The following is a 16,669-nucleotide window of genomic DNA, read 5'->3' on the forward strand; positions in this document are numbered from 1 at the left end:
GTGTGTGTGTGTGTTGGTAGTGGTAGTACATGTGTGGGTGTGTAGATCAGAAGTAAAATTTTGGTGCTGTTTCTCAGGAGCAGATAACCGTGCTTTTAATGGGACAGACTCTCTCGGCCTGGAATGTTCTCACTGACATAGGCTGGGCAGCAGCTGAGCTAAAATCTTTCTCTCCTCTCTTCCTCCAAGTGCTAAGAATCCAAACATGTGCAACCATGTCCACTTTTTAGTGTGGTTCTGAGTGATTCAGATCAGGTTTGTACTGCAAAGCACTTTACCCACTGTTCTATCTCCCCTACCTTTTGGCACCCAAATTCTTATCATTGATTTTGGGGTAACTTTGGTTAACTGATCCCATGGTGCAGTGGCTTGAATATGCTTGGCCCAGGGCATGGCACTATTAGGAGGTGTGGTCGTGTTGTGTGTGTCACTTGGGGAGGGCTTTAAGACCCTTCTTCTGTCTGCCTGGAGTGAGTCTTCTCATGTTTACCTTCAGAACAAGATGTAGAATTCTCAGCATCTCCAGTACCATGCCTACCTGCACTCTGCCATGCTTCCTGCCTGATAATGGACTGAACCTCTGAACCTGTAATCCAGCCCCAATGAAATGTCCTTATAACAGTTGCCTTCACCATGGTGTCTCCTCACAGCAACCAAAACCCTAACTAAGACACATAGCCATCTGTTCTTCTCCCCCAAAACATGTATAAAAGTAATAAACTGGCTCGCTTTCTATTTTCTATTCTGATGAACATTTTGTCCTAGCATTGCCAGTTTAGGAAAGAATACATTCATGCTGGACTTGAGTTAAGGAACAGCTGGTGTGGAAAATGTTTCTCTTCTTTAAGCCCTTTCCTCTGCTTCTCCAAACAGAGAAGACAGATATATTTTCTCCTATTCAAAAGGAGTGAGGTGGAAATCCAGAAAGCTAGCCCTCCCGCCATCAAAATAGATGGAATGTCCACCTCACGGCTCACTACACACTTCCGGTTCAACTTCTGGACTCGTGGCATTTTCCAAATGCTGGGCCGCTTTTCAAAGACATTAGTCTCCCAAGAAGTAAGGGAGAATAAATTCCAGTTTAAGAAACTTTTAAATGTATTTTTAAAAAACAAAATGGCAAACGACAAACCATCTGGATGCCAGTCTTTCTCTGTTTTCCAATGGCGGAGCTGGCAGTCACCAGCTCCACCGAGAGTTGCCGCTGTTCTGCCTCCTTTGACCCTTAAGTCTTCCAACAAGAAGTTTGGGAAAAACAAGAGCCATTGAAAAGTTGCCAGTTAAGAAGTCAGTTTGAAAGTCGCTAAGCCAAAGCTGTGTACTTAGAACTGTGGGTCCTGGGTGCGTGTTTGAGTAATGTATTACTCAATGGTCCATGGTATTAACATGGACAGTAAAACTCTTGCATTATTTTCTTCCCCGGGGGCACATAATGCAAAACTTCATTGACTGGAGCCCTGTTTGGTAAATGGGGCAGAAAATGCCTGTAGAACTGATGTAATGCTATGAAGAGAGCGGAGCATAAGATGGTATATAAATTCTTAATGGCATTGTTTCTGGCTTCTCCATGTGCAGCACAGTGGATATGGCTGAGGCCTTTTAGGGAACAGCCCGGTTACAATTAAAACATCAGCATGATCGTTTCCTGGCATGCGTATGAGTGCAAGGCATAGATTAGAATGCATTTCATCAAGCTTTAATTTCATTTTCGGCCCCTTAAAAGTTCCATATCTCTTAAACACGCTACGGGCAACCTGTTATCTGGTGTAGGAAGCAGCATGCCATGCACCAAATAAAAGCCCAAATAAAAGCCAAACTTGTTTCACTTTCCAGGCGCGGTTTCATTGAGTCTTCCATCCACCTCTTCCCAGTGCCAGAGGCTCTAATGAGCACCCACTCAGGCCCAACCCTGCCAAGCGTGAGCAGGTGGGTTTAATGGGATGTGAGGTGTAGTTTGCCTGTAAACCAGACTCCCATTTCCTGGCAAGTTTGTGTGACGATTAGCAGGACGGGGGCAGAAGAGAAGAGAGAGGTGGGTAAGGAGAGGGGAAAGGAGATGGGAAGAGAGAAAGACTTTCTAATCACGATGTTTATACATCAGACCTAAAGTAAATAAAGCGTGCCACCTGATACTACTTATCTATTGATAACAGTGCCACCTCAGATTTGAAATGTCTGAAAATATTTCTTTTCTCTGCTACCGGGGACAGAAATGGACGTTCAGCTATAAATTCTCCATTCTGACAAGGGAGATGATAGAAACTAGACCCATTACCCATTCATTTAAATACTGAACCCCCCAATTTGAGCAGTTTTGGAAATAAGTACTTTAACTTATCTCTTAGACAAATCAAAGCACAAAACGATGGAGCTGGAGAAATCAAAACACAATTATTTCATGGTTAGGTTTGATTATCTGCACATTTTTAACAGAGAGATTTGATAGGTAGATAGCTAATTCTGGGTTTGGTTTAAATTATGCTGTCTGTATACTCCAAGGAGGGAAGAAAATACATTCAATGCTAAAGACATTCAAGGGTGAGTGTGAGGTTCCTAGCAGATGACGTGCTCTGGAAGGAATTTCCAAAGTAGTGAGATATTTTACAGACGTACAAGCCTGTTGTTATCTTTCAAGGTAAAATGGCCCAGGGTTGGGGGTGGGTGATGGGAGGTGGGGGGACTCATGGGCAGAGTTAGAGTCAACTACAAGCAAGGTACCCAATAGCTGTGTGACTTAGGCGATGAAAGATGTAGGCTTTTGATTTTGCTTATTTAAATACTTTCTCTAACACCTGCTCTGCTGTTTCATAGCTTAGATTATTATGAGAATCAAATACATTTTCAAGCACTTCTTAAAAATGTAAAGCACAATAAATAATTCCTAAATTGCACCTCAATCTCTAGTCTCCCTGTAAGTTGTGATGCCGGGTTGGTTTCCATAATTTTGCAAGGCAAAGTGCATCTGGCTTTGGAACACCCTGTTCACAGCTTCTGTGTAGTTTTATCTATGGGAATGGGATTATGAATTTATAATTGTTTCTTTACACTCAAAACAAAGGACAATCTTGCACTGGTAACATATTTGCAAATACCTTTCCAGAGAGTACAGTTGCTATTTTTATTTTCTTTGGAGCACAGACACAATTAATTCTTATCCTGTTATTGGTCTTTGGTTCTTTGAGAGTTTCAAGTTTCCTCAATATATTCTGACCATATTCAACATAAGAAACTTTTAATTATAGATAGAAAAACCAGACAGATAATAAAAATGGATACACAAAATTTTCAAGACCTTGATTTAGCCTACATGGTTTTCAAAGCACTTAGTTTTATATTTGCATAAGAAGTTTTAAGCCTTTCCTTCTGTCTCTGCTCCACACTTTGTCCCCATATTTCTATTAGACAAGAGCCATTCTGGGTTGAAAATTTGGAGATGGGTGGGTGGGTCTGACCCTCACAACCTGTGGCCTTGCCTAACCTATGGATACGGTCTCGGTCTCTACAGGTTCTCCCTCTCCTTTGTTGGGCATTTCAGCTAATCTCATCCCTGTTTGGTCCTGGGAGCCTCTTCCTTTCCTGGCATCTGGGACTTGCTGGTGTCTACCCCCAGTTCCCCATGCCCCATTGCTACACACATCTGTTCAAATTCCTGACCCTCTGTATATCATCTCTGTCTCCTCCCGTACCTGGTTCTCTCCCACCCTTTCCCCCTCCTCCCCTGCCTTCCTCCCAAGTCCTTCCTACCCTCTACCTCCTGTGAGAGTTTTCTAAGAAGGACAGAAGCATCCACATTTTGGTCTTCCTTCTTCCCAGAGACTGCCCCACCTGGGGATCCACCCCATATACAAACACCAAACCCAGACACTCTTACTAATGCTAAGAAGTGCTTGCTGATGGGTGCCTGTTATAGCTGTCTCCTGAGAGGCTCTGCCAGAGCATGACAAATACAGAGGTGGATACTCACAGTCAACCATTGGACTGAGCTCAGAGACCCCAATGGAGGAGTGAGAAGGAGGACTGAAGGAGTTGAAGGGGTTTGCAACCCCATAGGAAGAACAACAATATCAACCAACCAGAACCCCCCATAGCTCCCAGGGGCCCAACCAAAGAGTACACTTGGAGAGACCCATGGCTCCAGCAACATATGTAGCAGAGGATGGCCTTGTAGGGCTTCAATAGGAGGAGAGGCTCTTGATCCTGTGAAGGGTTGATTCCCCCATGTAAGGGAGTGCCAGGATAGTGAGGTGGGAATAGATGGGTGGGTGGGTAGGCGAGCATCCTCATAGAAGCAGGGAAAGGTCAGATGGGATAGGGGGTTCTGGAGTGGAAAGCGGGCAAAGGGACAACATTTAAAATGTAAATGCACAAAATATCCAATAATAGAAAATAAATAAAAACAAATTCTTTACATGTCAGAAGAAGAAGAGGAGGAGGAGGAGGAAAAGGAAGAGGAGGAAGAAGCCACCATCAATCCCTGGTTTTAATAAGGTGAGACAAGGGACCAGTTCAATTGGTAGGACCTGACATTGTTTCTAATCACCTTTATTGAGCCATGCCAGTTTATCAGTCCCACACGGTGGTGTTTCAGTTCTTCATCAGGCTCTACTATGACTGAGTTTGTATTCTGTCCTACCGATCCATCCGAGTATCTCTGTGACAAAGTCACTCTCTTAATAACAATGGGTCTATAATATTTTTTAAAAAAGCTTTCTTAATCCTGTGTAAGTGTGTTGGGTTGTGCATGTGAGAACAGGTGTCCATGGAAACCAGAGGCATTGGATCCACTTGGAGTCAGAATTATAGGCAGCTGTCAAACCTCTCAGTGTTGGTGCTAGAAGTTAAATTTAGGTTCTTTGTAAGACACATGCGCTATAAGCAACAGATCACCCCACACAAAGGATTTATAATGATTCTTAATGTCTCTTCACCTTCATTCTTTCTTCCCAGGAGAATCTTGGCCCTGTTCTATCTAAACTGTAAACCCTGGCTGCGAATGTGCATACAATGCAGATGTCTTCCCTGTCCCAGCATTAAAGCTCTTGATGAAGCTGTAGACACTAGATACCATTTGACCCTTGACTCTATCTACAAAAAGCTATCAGTCTGCGAACTCAAGTCTTTCTGGAGTGTTTGGAGTAATTTTTTAAAAAACAATATATTCTGCATGCCTTTTACTGGATTTCCTCTAATTTACTAGTATTTTATTGATATTTCAATGGGTATGTTTAAAAAGTCATATTTTCTTCTTATTGCTGTTATATAGAAAATGTAATTGATTCTCACAGAGTCTAGCATTCTACCAACTTGTCGTACAGCTTCACAGCATACTCATCTATCTGGGCTAGCAAGATTGCTCAGTGATTAGCAGCTTTTGTATAGCATATGATGACCTTGAGTTCAAGTCCCAGAAATTATATAAAGGTGACAAAAGAGTATTGACTTTAAAATATTGTGCTCTGGCCTCCACAAGTGTGCTATGTATAGATCTCTCTCTCTCTCTCTCTCTCTCTCTCTCTCTCTCTCTCTCTCTCTCTCTCACACACACACACACACACACACACACACACACACACAAAGTTGAATTTATGATTTTATTGTATTTTTATATTTGTTATATGTGAATGCCTGGTTCCAGAATCCTTTATTGAATAGATGATCTAGTCTCCATGGTATTTTCTTGATTTATATTTTGTATGTTCATTTTTATATGCTGAGAGAAAGTATCTCCTTTTACTAACCAGACTTCTCTCAAATTTAGGGGTTGAACTAATCCTCTTGCCTCAGATTTCCAAGTAACTTGAACTGCAGGATCTGCCATCCTTTCTGGCTTCAGATGTTTTGTAAACACACACACACACACACACACACACACACACACACACACACACACACGCACACACACACACACACCATCCAGACAGAGAAACAATCAAATAAAATGCAAAAGACACAATAGAGGCATGCAATATTGAAGAGCAGTCTTGAAGGACTCAGACTACCCAACTACAAGACCACAGGAATGAAGACAGAGTGATCAAATGCATAATGAAAAAAAATTAAGAAACCATAAATAGACTCAACCTCCACCAACATAGTCAATTTGTTGACAGAGAGATCAAGAAAATACCATGGAGACTAGATCATCTATTCAATAAGGGATTCTGGAATCAGGCGTTCACATATAACAAATTAATATAGACCCAGAGCTTCCATCCACAACAAAACATTAAATGAAAGGGAGCACAGACCTAAATGAAAAACACAAAACTAAACCAACTAGACAATAACAGAACATCCACATGGAACACAGACCAGCACTATTCTTCAAATACCCAAGATCCAATACCTCAGAGAGAAAGGAAGGAGGGAAAGAGGAAGGAAGGAAGGAAGGAAGGAAGGAAGGAAGGAAGGAAGAAAGAAGAAGATGTGAAAACCTGGATTTTATTAAAATGATTGTTAGTATTTGCTTTGGGAAAGCTCAATGTCAATGTAAAAAGAAGAGAAGCTATAACCTAGAAGAAAGTATTTGGAAAATTTAGCAAGGATTCTATGAGAAGTGCTCTAAGTGCTTCCCCATCTTACTAGGGAGAAGATGTTGACCGTGAAAGCAACATCTGAAAAGATCTCTGTATCACATGTCGTCAGGGAGAGGACACACCTGTGTGGCCCATGTCTCGGTGATGAGCATCTCAAGCGATAGGGACACCCTAGTGCTCTTCATTACCTGCAAAAGGTCTGGAAATATAGGAGCAGCATCTGGTTAAACTAGTACTCTTACAACTACAGTCCTCGATATGTTTCTAAAAGTGGAAATTTTGTATTTCCACATAATACTTGCCATAAATATTCATACCACCTTAATTTACAAATATCCACATTTTAAAGTAAGCCAGAAATCACTCATTAGATAGATGAATGTAAGGCCCCGGAGTCTCCAGATTGTCAATAGATGCTTTCCAATGCCAAAAAGAAATTAGTTATCAAGCTATGAAAAATTATGGAAGCAACTTCAAGCATCTGACCAAAAAGATAAGCTGATCCAGGAAAGACTTTATACAATGTAAATCTCACTGTATGGCATTCTGGAGAAGACACACCCAGCTCAGTGACTGGCAGGAAGAAGGGAGGAGAAGGTTAGATAGATGAGGCACCTCTGTGCCTTTCTGTCATTGGAACTGTCCTGTCTAGTTCTAAAGTGGTGGACATACTTCACTCTAAAGTAGTTCAAGCCTGCAGAATGCAAAATCCTGAGAATTAACCTTAATGCAAGCCATGGACTTTGAATTATTATGATGTGATATTGTCACTTTGAAAGAAATGTTGACAATGGAAGAAACATTGTGTCCTGAGAGCTGGGGAGGGGCAGATAGAAAGAGTCTGGGGCCAGATGGAGAATATTTACTTCTTGTATCAAAGTTTCTGTGAAACTAAAATGTTCTAAATTAAAGTCATTTTTTAAAAAAGTATGTGCAAAGTCTGAAGTCTAAGATATACAAAGAGCTTTTGAAAGAAAACAAATACATAAGTAATTGCAGAAGAATACCATGTTCATAAGTTGCAAGAACAGATTGTTCAGACTGATGTATAGATTCATCATGAACCAATTCAAAACTCCAATGGGTTTCATAATTAGAAATTGATAATCTAGTTCTAAAAGTCCTTGTGGAAAATTGAAGGGCCTTGAACTGTCAAAAGAATGTAGTGAAAGGAGAATAATGTTGACTTGTCTATTGTGAAGCTATACCAAAGGCTGGCATGAGAATAGACAATGAGTTCAACAGAGCAAAATAGCAGCCCCACAATAAACCAGGGGATCTATCATCAAATTACTTTTGACAAAGACTCAGCAGAGAATGCCTAGACTTTTCATCATTGTCAGCAACAAAATAATGATGCCAGGAAATTGGATGCTGGCATGGGAAAAGATTGAAGCCTCAGTAATTCTCATGAAAAAAATTAAATACACATGAGACCATTGTATACCCACTGAAATGGTTAAAATTAAAAAAGATGTCAAGTGATGGTAAGGGTGTGTCTATGAAGAGACCCAACTTTTAGATCTGGTTGTAAACTTGTGCAGGACTTTGGAAAAAAACTTATATGGTTTCTTACAGTGAAATAATACTGATATGTAACTGAGCATTTCCCAACGTATAAACCCTTCTTAAAAAAACAAGATAAAACTGCTCAATGCCCACAAAGTCCTGGCATGAAAACTTTATTCTGTAATTAGAAGAAGTGTGTCCAATAGGTCATGTGGTACATCTACAGTAATGAATAATTCACAACAGTAAGGAAGAATTTCCTCATGTGTGCTTCAACGTATCTGTGATTCATAGATAACTGAGATAGATAGATAACTATTTCATGCTGAGAAAATGTCACCAGAAAGACTTTGGGATTCATCCAACATAAAACACAACTGTGTAATGACAGAAATCACAGTAGTGTGTGCTTTATTTTGAGTGGGTAGGATATTTACAGGGGCTCCCAATTCTCCTTGCTATGGTGGAGGAATATGGATTTCCAGTGAAAATTGTTTGTAAGTAAATTTCCATTTTTCTTCTTTCTTTCTTTCTTTCTTTCTTTCTTTCTTTCTTCCTTCCTTCCTTCCTTTCTTTCTTCTCCTTTTTTAGAAAATACTTCTCAGTGAGGATGTAAGATGTGTATATAATTCAGCAAAAGTAATATGTTTCTTCTCTGGTTTCCTTCCTGAGGTTATGACAAATAACCACAATGGAAAGCAACTTGGGATAGGAAATGGTTTATTCGACTTGCAACTCCAGTCTATCACCAAGGAAAGTCAAGACCAAGGCAGCAAGTCACTTTACCTCCAAAAAGCACAGTGGAGGAGGATGCTTGCAGCTGGCTCCCACTCAAGTATTGATGTCCCTAATTAGTTAAGAATCACCTCCCTAGAGACGGTGTCTGTCACAGTAGCCTAGGATCTCCTGTGTAAACAATAATCAAGACAATCCCCCACAGATATCCATAAGCCAATTTGATCACTTAACCTCTCAGTTGAGACTCCCTTCTTAAGTGATTCTAGGTTACGCTAAAGTCAGCCGGAATAGCTTCTGAAAGGAAGGGAAAGTTACCTAACTTGAAATCATTTTCGAGATTGCTGAAATAGTAATCTCCTTTCCTCACTGCTTCTTGTGAGCCTGTCCGTGTGTGGTGCTGGCATCCCGAACCTAGTGTTAGAGATAGACACACAGTGTTCTTCCCTCAAGTCTCCCATAAATCTTCACGGACAAGAAACAGGTTCAGCAGGCAGAGCTGGCAATGCTGTCGAATGTCTGCCCAATGCAAACAGTGCCTCCGTGCTGCGGTGTGGGAACTCTCACGCCAAAATGGCAAGGCAGTTGTGCTGGAGGTTAGGGAGTTTGGAGGCCGAGTTGATCTGGTTTCTTTGTGTTCTGGCCTTATGGAGGTGTGGAGCTATATTTCATCTTTCAAATGCTGCACAAATGGAACTGTGTAAGGAGTCAAATATCTCAGAGAGTTCTGGAAGAAGGTTGAATGTGCGGTGCCTTTCATCGTCACTGGATTTCTTAGGAATTAGGAATCATGAATTCTACAGGTTATGAATAGTCTTGGTGATGGAGAAATATAACCCATTGTATCTCTCTAAATTGGGAAAGAATACCCTGCCATTTCCCAGTTGTTATTAATTCATTGAGAGGAGCTAATAAATGGTGACCACTGCTACAAGCTGATTCGTACCTGTGCTAGGAAGGAAGAGTGAAGGTCCAGTGAGAGGAAACCTTTAACATAATTTAGAATTTTAAGTTAATGAGAGAGAATTCTGAAAAAGAAAAATATATGAGCTGTAAAACTCTAGGAAGATATGGAAGGTGAAAGAAATGAGTTTAATAAAATCACAGTGAAAATTATGGATTATCTTAAAGGGCAAGCAAAATGTTGAGTTTGGGGAAGATGTTGCTAAAGGCTAGTAAGAAAGGGATTTTCACTACTAAGTGAAAATCATCTTGGATCTCTATTTCACATATTCTTTTTTTTTTATTAACTTGAGTATTTCTTATATACATTTCGAATGTTATTCCCTTTCCCAGTTTCCCGGCCAACATCCCCCTAACCCCTCCCCTTCTTTATGGGTGTACCCCTCCCCATCCTCCCTCCATTACCGCCCTCCCCCCAACAATCACGTTCACTGGGGGTTCAGTCTTAGCAGGACCCAGGGCTTCCCCTTCCACTGGTGCTCTTACTAGGATATTTATTGCTACCTATGAGGTCAGAGTCCAGGGTCAGTCCATGTTTAGTCTTTAGGTAGTGGCTTAGTCCCTGGAAGCTCTGGTTGCTTGGCATTGTTGTACCTATGGGGTCTCGAGCCCCTTCAAGCTCTTCCAGTTCTTTCTCTGATTCCTTCAACGGGGGTCCTATTCTCAGTTCAGTGGTTTGCTGCTGGCATTCGCCTCTGTATTTGCTGTATTCTGGCTGTGTCTCTCAGGAGCGATCTACATCCGGCTCCTGTCGGTCTGCACGTCTTTGCTTCATCCATCTTGTCTAATTGGGTGGCAGTATATGTATGGGCCACATGTGGGGCAGGCTCTGAATGGGTGTTCCTTCTGTGTCTGTTTTAATCTTTGCCTCTCTATTCCCTGCCAAGGGTATTCTTGTTCCCCTTTTAAAGAAGGAGTGAAGCATTCACATTTTGATCATCCGTCTTGAGTTTCATTTGTTCTAGGCATCTAGGGTAATTCAAGCATTTGGGCTAATAGCCACTTATCAATGAGTGCATACCATGTGTGTTTTTCTGTGATTGGGTTAGCTCACTCAGGATGATATTTTCCAGATCCATCCATTTGCCTATGAATTTCATAAAGTCATTGTTTTTGATAGCTGAGTAATATTCCATTGTGTAGATGTACCACATTTTCTGTATCCATTCCTCTGTTGAAGGGCATCTGGGTTCTTTCCAGCTTCTGGCTATTATAAATAAGGCTGCGATGAACATAGTGGAGCACTTGTCTCTTTTATATGTTGAGGCATCTTTTGGGTATATGCCCAAGAGAGGTATAGCTGGATCCTCAGGCATATTCTAACCCATGCATAGGTACACATTCTGGAGCACACACATGCACGTGTGTGTGTGTATGTGTGTGTGTGTGTGTGTGTGTGTGTGAGAGAGAGAGAGAGAGAGAGAGAGAGAGAGAGAGAGCGCTCCATGCAGTGAAGAGCTTTGTTCCTGTGAGAGAGAGAGAGAGAGAGAGAGAGAGAGAGAGAGAGAGAGAGAGAGAGCGCTCCATGCAGTGAAGAGCTTTGTTCCTGTCATTTTAAGGAGCACTGCTGCACTGGACAACTTATCTAGGACGACTCTCTGCAGCTCTTCGTTGTTCCCCCTCCCTCGTACCTCCGAGCTTTGAAGAGGAAGGTCCAGAGAGAAGCAGACACAGCTCAACCAAAGGTCTGAGCCAGAAATAGCAAGTATATATTTCATTTCAACTCAGGAGATGTTATTGTCTCAGATTCAAAAGAACCGAAGTGGTGGCTAATGACGCAGGTTCCAGGATCAAGCCACTGAGATGAAGAGCTCCTTTATCTGTGGTAGATGATTCTGACCTCCCCTTAGGTGGCTCAAGCAGACTCTAACAATACAGGGAACAACGTTTTAAATTGTGGGATTCTAATGGAGGCACTGAGTCTTTTATGGTGGGGAAGCAGATGGGAATGTGTCCCTAGAAAGACTGTTTTCTCTTGCTAGGCCATAAAGTTATGTTTATACCTTCAGCTTCAACACCATACTTGGCAAGAAAGCCCAATAGCTCACAAACAGATGCTTATGGGGGCACAAAACATTCGTGCTTAGTTGCAGCCCAGAGAAAATGAAGGAGCTGATCATTTACTGTGAATGTGGAGCTTTCCATTGAACAGTGTTATCCAGGACTGATGATTAAGAAACCCACATTTCACGGGAAACACTTGAGTGATGACACCTTCTCTGTCTCAGCCTTTTAACTAGTCATGGTATCTGGCATTGTACTTGAAGCAGCTGTCGGACACAGACTACACCCCACAACTGATCACCCCAGCTACAGAAAGAGAAGTCCCTGTGTTTATTTTCTGTATTTTTCTATTGTTTTATCATCTTCCAGAAAGTTTGGTTTGTTCCCCTTCCTGCTGCACATTGAATGCCCAAGTCTGATACACAGCCAAAGTTTCCTTCCACAGGAGAAAGAACACATTGCTAGACTGTGGTTCTGGGTCCACTAATGCATGGCTCTTGGCCTTTATGTTTGGCTTTTAGACACAGTATTTCATTCTCTCATACTTCCTTAATAGCTCTAGTAGTACTTAAATATTGAAATAACAAAGTTACAATTTTTGCAAAAGAAAAGGAAGTAATATTATTGGCAAATGTCAATACCATTTGGAAAGCAAGAAAGGGTAGCTTTTATGCGTGGCTAATTTTATCTGGTTATCTAATTTTTGCCTGCAGGTGCACATATAAAATAAGTCATGAGCCTATTGTATTTTCACCTACTTTGCTTTCTCCTGTATTCCAAAGATTTGAGGCCATTATCAAAACAAATACTTGCTTAATCCAACCCTTTCCCATCTTTAAGCATAAGCAGGGCGAATTAATACTGTAGGCAGATCACTTCTCCCTCTGAGTTCCTTCAAGACTTGTTTATTGTCAGTAGAATTCTCTCTTCAAAACAGAAGGGCACCTGGCCCCAGACGAACTTGGCCCACCTAAAGGACCACTGTTATTAGTGGCACACATGTGAAGCATGTTCTCTTCCTCAGTTCCACAGTCCCTCAAATCTATATAAACAGGAGCTGTGTCTGCATGTCTAGATCCCAAATGTTCTGTTTCTCATACATGACATACTAGTTAAAGCAAACCCATTGGTCTGGCCCCTGCATAAAAAAAAAGTGGAATAGAAGATGTTGAAGTTAGCCCGACAGAACATGAGTAGCAGGTCAGTGTCATGATTTGGGGGCGCTAGTGTTGTGGACAGCTGGAAGAGAGCCCCCTTTCCTCCAGCTGTCTATTACCACATCTGTCATTAAGTCAATATTGTATTTAGAGTTTAGATTGCACATAGAAGATGAGGAGGAGAAAGAAACAAAGTTATTTAGAGTTCTACCTTGCTTCTCTCTGCCCCTGCCCAGCCCTGCTTAACCACTAATGTTAGAATACTAGGGAGAAATGTAGAATAGTAGAGAGTCCATTGTGAGCCACTGATCACCCCAGCTACAAAAGGTATGTTTCCATTGGCATTCGCCTTCCTTCCCATCACAGCCTACCAGCTAGGCAAGAGAGAGGACTGACGAGAAACAAAGGTAAGATTTGTTCTAGAAGATGATTTATTCTGCTGTAATTTCTTCCAAGAGCTCTTTCCCCCCTAGCACACACTCCCCCTCTTTCCCACTTAAATAAATAATGAGCTTGGGAAGTCCTTTAGCCCGTTTTGCTTATAGACATATTTCTAAAAGAAAATAGAGACAGTGTATTCTGGAAGTTTATGTAAGGTCCAAGAACGGAGTCACTCTGGTGCAGTTTCCATCCCGGCTACAGCAGGTTTCTTTATGGTGAGTATGACAAAGGGCAGGCTGTGCTGCAGGAATGCCAGTCGCTGCTGTTCCAGAACCTTCTATCACTCTTCCTGATTTGACATGAAATATTAAACACCGGTTACCAACAAAAAAGTTATTGAACACAGATGTCCACTATCACTTTCAAATTGCTAAAGTCAGTTTAGGGACGTGTGTGTGTGTGTGTGTGTGTGTGTGTGTGTGTGTAACACAGGGAAATGTCCTGTGACAGTAATGATTTCACAATATACCCTTTCAATTAAAAGAGGACATTGTATACGTGTTTTTATTTTCAAAACCCCTTCTCTTTCATTAAAAAGGTCTGGGTCTCTCAGTACAAGTGGAAACAAAGATTGAAAAATAAATTAAAAGAAAGAGCGCCACCTACTGATGCACTTAAAAACCCTGCCATAGGCTCCGTTTCTGAATGGACAAGGCTCTGGCACAAGAGGGACCTTGTGAACATATAACTCAAACTGCTTGGCTTAGAGAGAAGAAAGAAAGAAGCAAGAGTTGCTCCCGTGGAAAGCAACTGGCTAGAATGGAGACCCCTCCATATTGGAGAAAGTCCCACCTCCCCTTTTCTGTGCCCCTCAGAAGCCCTAATTAATAAGTCTGCTCCAGGTTTAGTGCTCCCCCAGGACGCAGGTTAACTGTGCCGTTCCCTTTTGCTGAGTTTACCGGAATCCAGTCGGGTCACACATTTTGCTCCACTACAATAACTGTATTCATGTCACTGGCTGCCCCTTCCGACTCTCAGACATGGTGGGCGCCCTTTGAAAGGATTTACGGGACCATTTCTCCCACCAGTGAGGTTGGAATTGTTCATAACCTACCATACTTCTCCCCTGCCCCCACCCCGCCTAGATTCATGTGATTTCACAAGGGAGGGAAGAAAAACATCCACTGGGAACTTAAAGACAACATCAGGAGGCCAAGAGTAGTTACTTGAGGAGAGAGTGACTGAACCAGACCAGGAGGGAGATGGCTGGGAGAGGCTGATCAATGGCCCTGCAGTTTCTGCTGGCTCATGCCCTACCACCTGCCTATAAGATCTTCCAGAAATCTTTAATTCCTCCTTTGAAACGTCTTTTAAGAAAGGCACCCTCTCTGATTCTCTCTTTGTGTGCCAAACCTCAGGCTTCCCTTATGCTACAGACAGATGTAACTTATTGTGGGCACATCCTGGCCTCTCAAAGGGTCATGGTGTCCTAGTTTTCCAGCATGGACCTGGGTTCATAACATCACGGATTTCCTTTCAGAATGAATAAAGTCTATTGTCTCCTACTTTTGAGCAGTGGCTATAAGAACTATTATCAGTATGCAACAGGACAGCATCTGGAAACACACAATGGAGTAATTTAGAGTAAAGTCCCTTTGAACATGTCTGTTCAACCATGCATAGACTTGATTAGCTAACCATAGGTCCAGGTATTCAACGTCTGAATAGAAAATGTTTATCTTCCCCCAAATGAATCACACATCACCTATCACTATAGAGTTGCCAAACTGTATGGTTTCCTTGTCACACATAAATTCAATAGCCGACCACATCCAGGGACAGAAATTTCTTATAAATCAAACAAGTACATACATTACAAAGAAAGGGAGCGGGACACACTGCCGAGTTTCAGTCAATCAAAATAGGCATGATGAGGGTCTGGTGTATCCAGGGCACAGGGCGAGGTTTCATGGGGACATTTAATGAAATGTGACCTGGCCCAACCTTCAAGCAGGGAAACACCTGCCTTCCACTGTTGCTCTGGAGATTACGTGCAGTGACTGTTCTGTGCTTGGTGACAGGTAAATGACTACCATTATCATGACTACAATGTCATTTCGAAACAATATTTAAAGCAGTGGTGGGAGAGATGGCCAAAATGGAAGAAATAATACAGTAGTGAGTGGTGACTGAGACACTGATTTCCTGGGGTCAGAAAAAGACTGGGCATGTCTGAATCGTACCTTCAGAGAACTTCATGCAGATGGTCCCAGCCCTGATTAGAATTTACTGTTTTTTTTCAAAAACTCAATATGTTCTAGGCACATGGCTGAGCTATTGACATTTTCAACTTTTTTCAGACCTCCCCTAAATCAAATGATATAAAAATGTTACTATCCTGCTTTTACAGTTTATGGAATCCCAGAGAAGCTAAGGTATCCATGCTATGACACAAATGCCATAAATTCCTAGCTGATGGTTGGAGTTTTCCCACTTAATCAAATTATCTCCAGTACAGACAGACTATTCGTGTGTGTGTGTGTGTGTGTGTGTGTGTGTGTGTGTGTGTGTTTATATCTGGATGCACATGCATGTGTGCAGGTGCACATAGGTGTGCACATCCATTGAGGTCAGATGATGCAGAATTGACTTCAAGGGTCCTCCTCAGGCCATCTACATTTGAAGGCTTTTGTTTTATGATTTTGTTTTCTTTCTCCCTCCCTCCATCACCCTCTTCCCTCTTTCCCTTTTTTCTTCCATCCTCTCTTGCTTTTCCCTACTCCCTACAGTTGAGATACTCTCTCTCGTTGGCCTGGAGCTCATTGACCAGCACTAGGATAGCTGGCTAGCAGTGTACTGTGGGTCCCCCTATCTTTCCCTATGCTGTATTTAAGGAATGCACCACACTGTAAGCCTTTTAAAGTGGGTGCTGTGGCTGGAACGTGAGTCCTCGTATGTGGCCGACACTTTGCCTGCTGAGCTGTCTCCCCAGCACTGTCATCGGATTTCAGACTCTAGAGTTTAGAGGGATGCAGAAGCCCTCTGCTCCCTTTGCAGATAGAGAGGGCCATAGGAGAAAACATGCCTGAGCTTACATGCCTAACTGGTGACTTCACTGAAGTCGGAAAGCAAGGTCTACCATGCCAGACGGGTGCTATTTATAAAGTTTTCAAATATTTCTCAGTGAGTCATAAATCAATAGCCATTATTTTTATAAATCAAAAAGGCCATGTAAGGAAAACCTCTCTGCCTCATGTCAGCTCTGCATCTTCTCTTTCTTTGGCCAAGGAGAAAGCTACTCATTTCCTGTTTCTGAGAAATCATTCATTAACCCATCCCGATCCCATCCACAATACACTTGTCCTAGTATCGCTCAGACTCAGA

This window comes from Rattus norvegicus, chromosome 2 (assembly GCF_021556685.1).
Source record: "Rattus norvegicus strain SHRSP/BbbUtx chromosome 2, alternate assembly SHRSP_T2T, whole genome shotgun sequence".
Taxonomy (NCBI): Eukaryota; Metazoa; Chordata; class Mammalia; order Rodentia; family Muridae; genus Rattus; species Rattus norvegicus.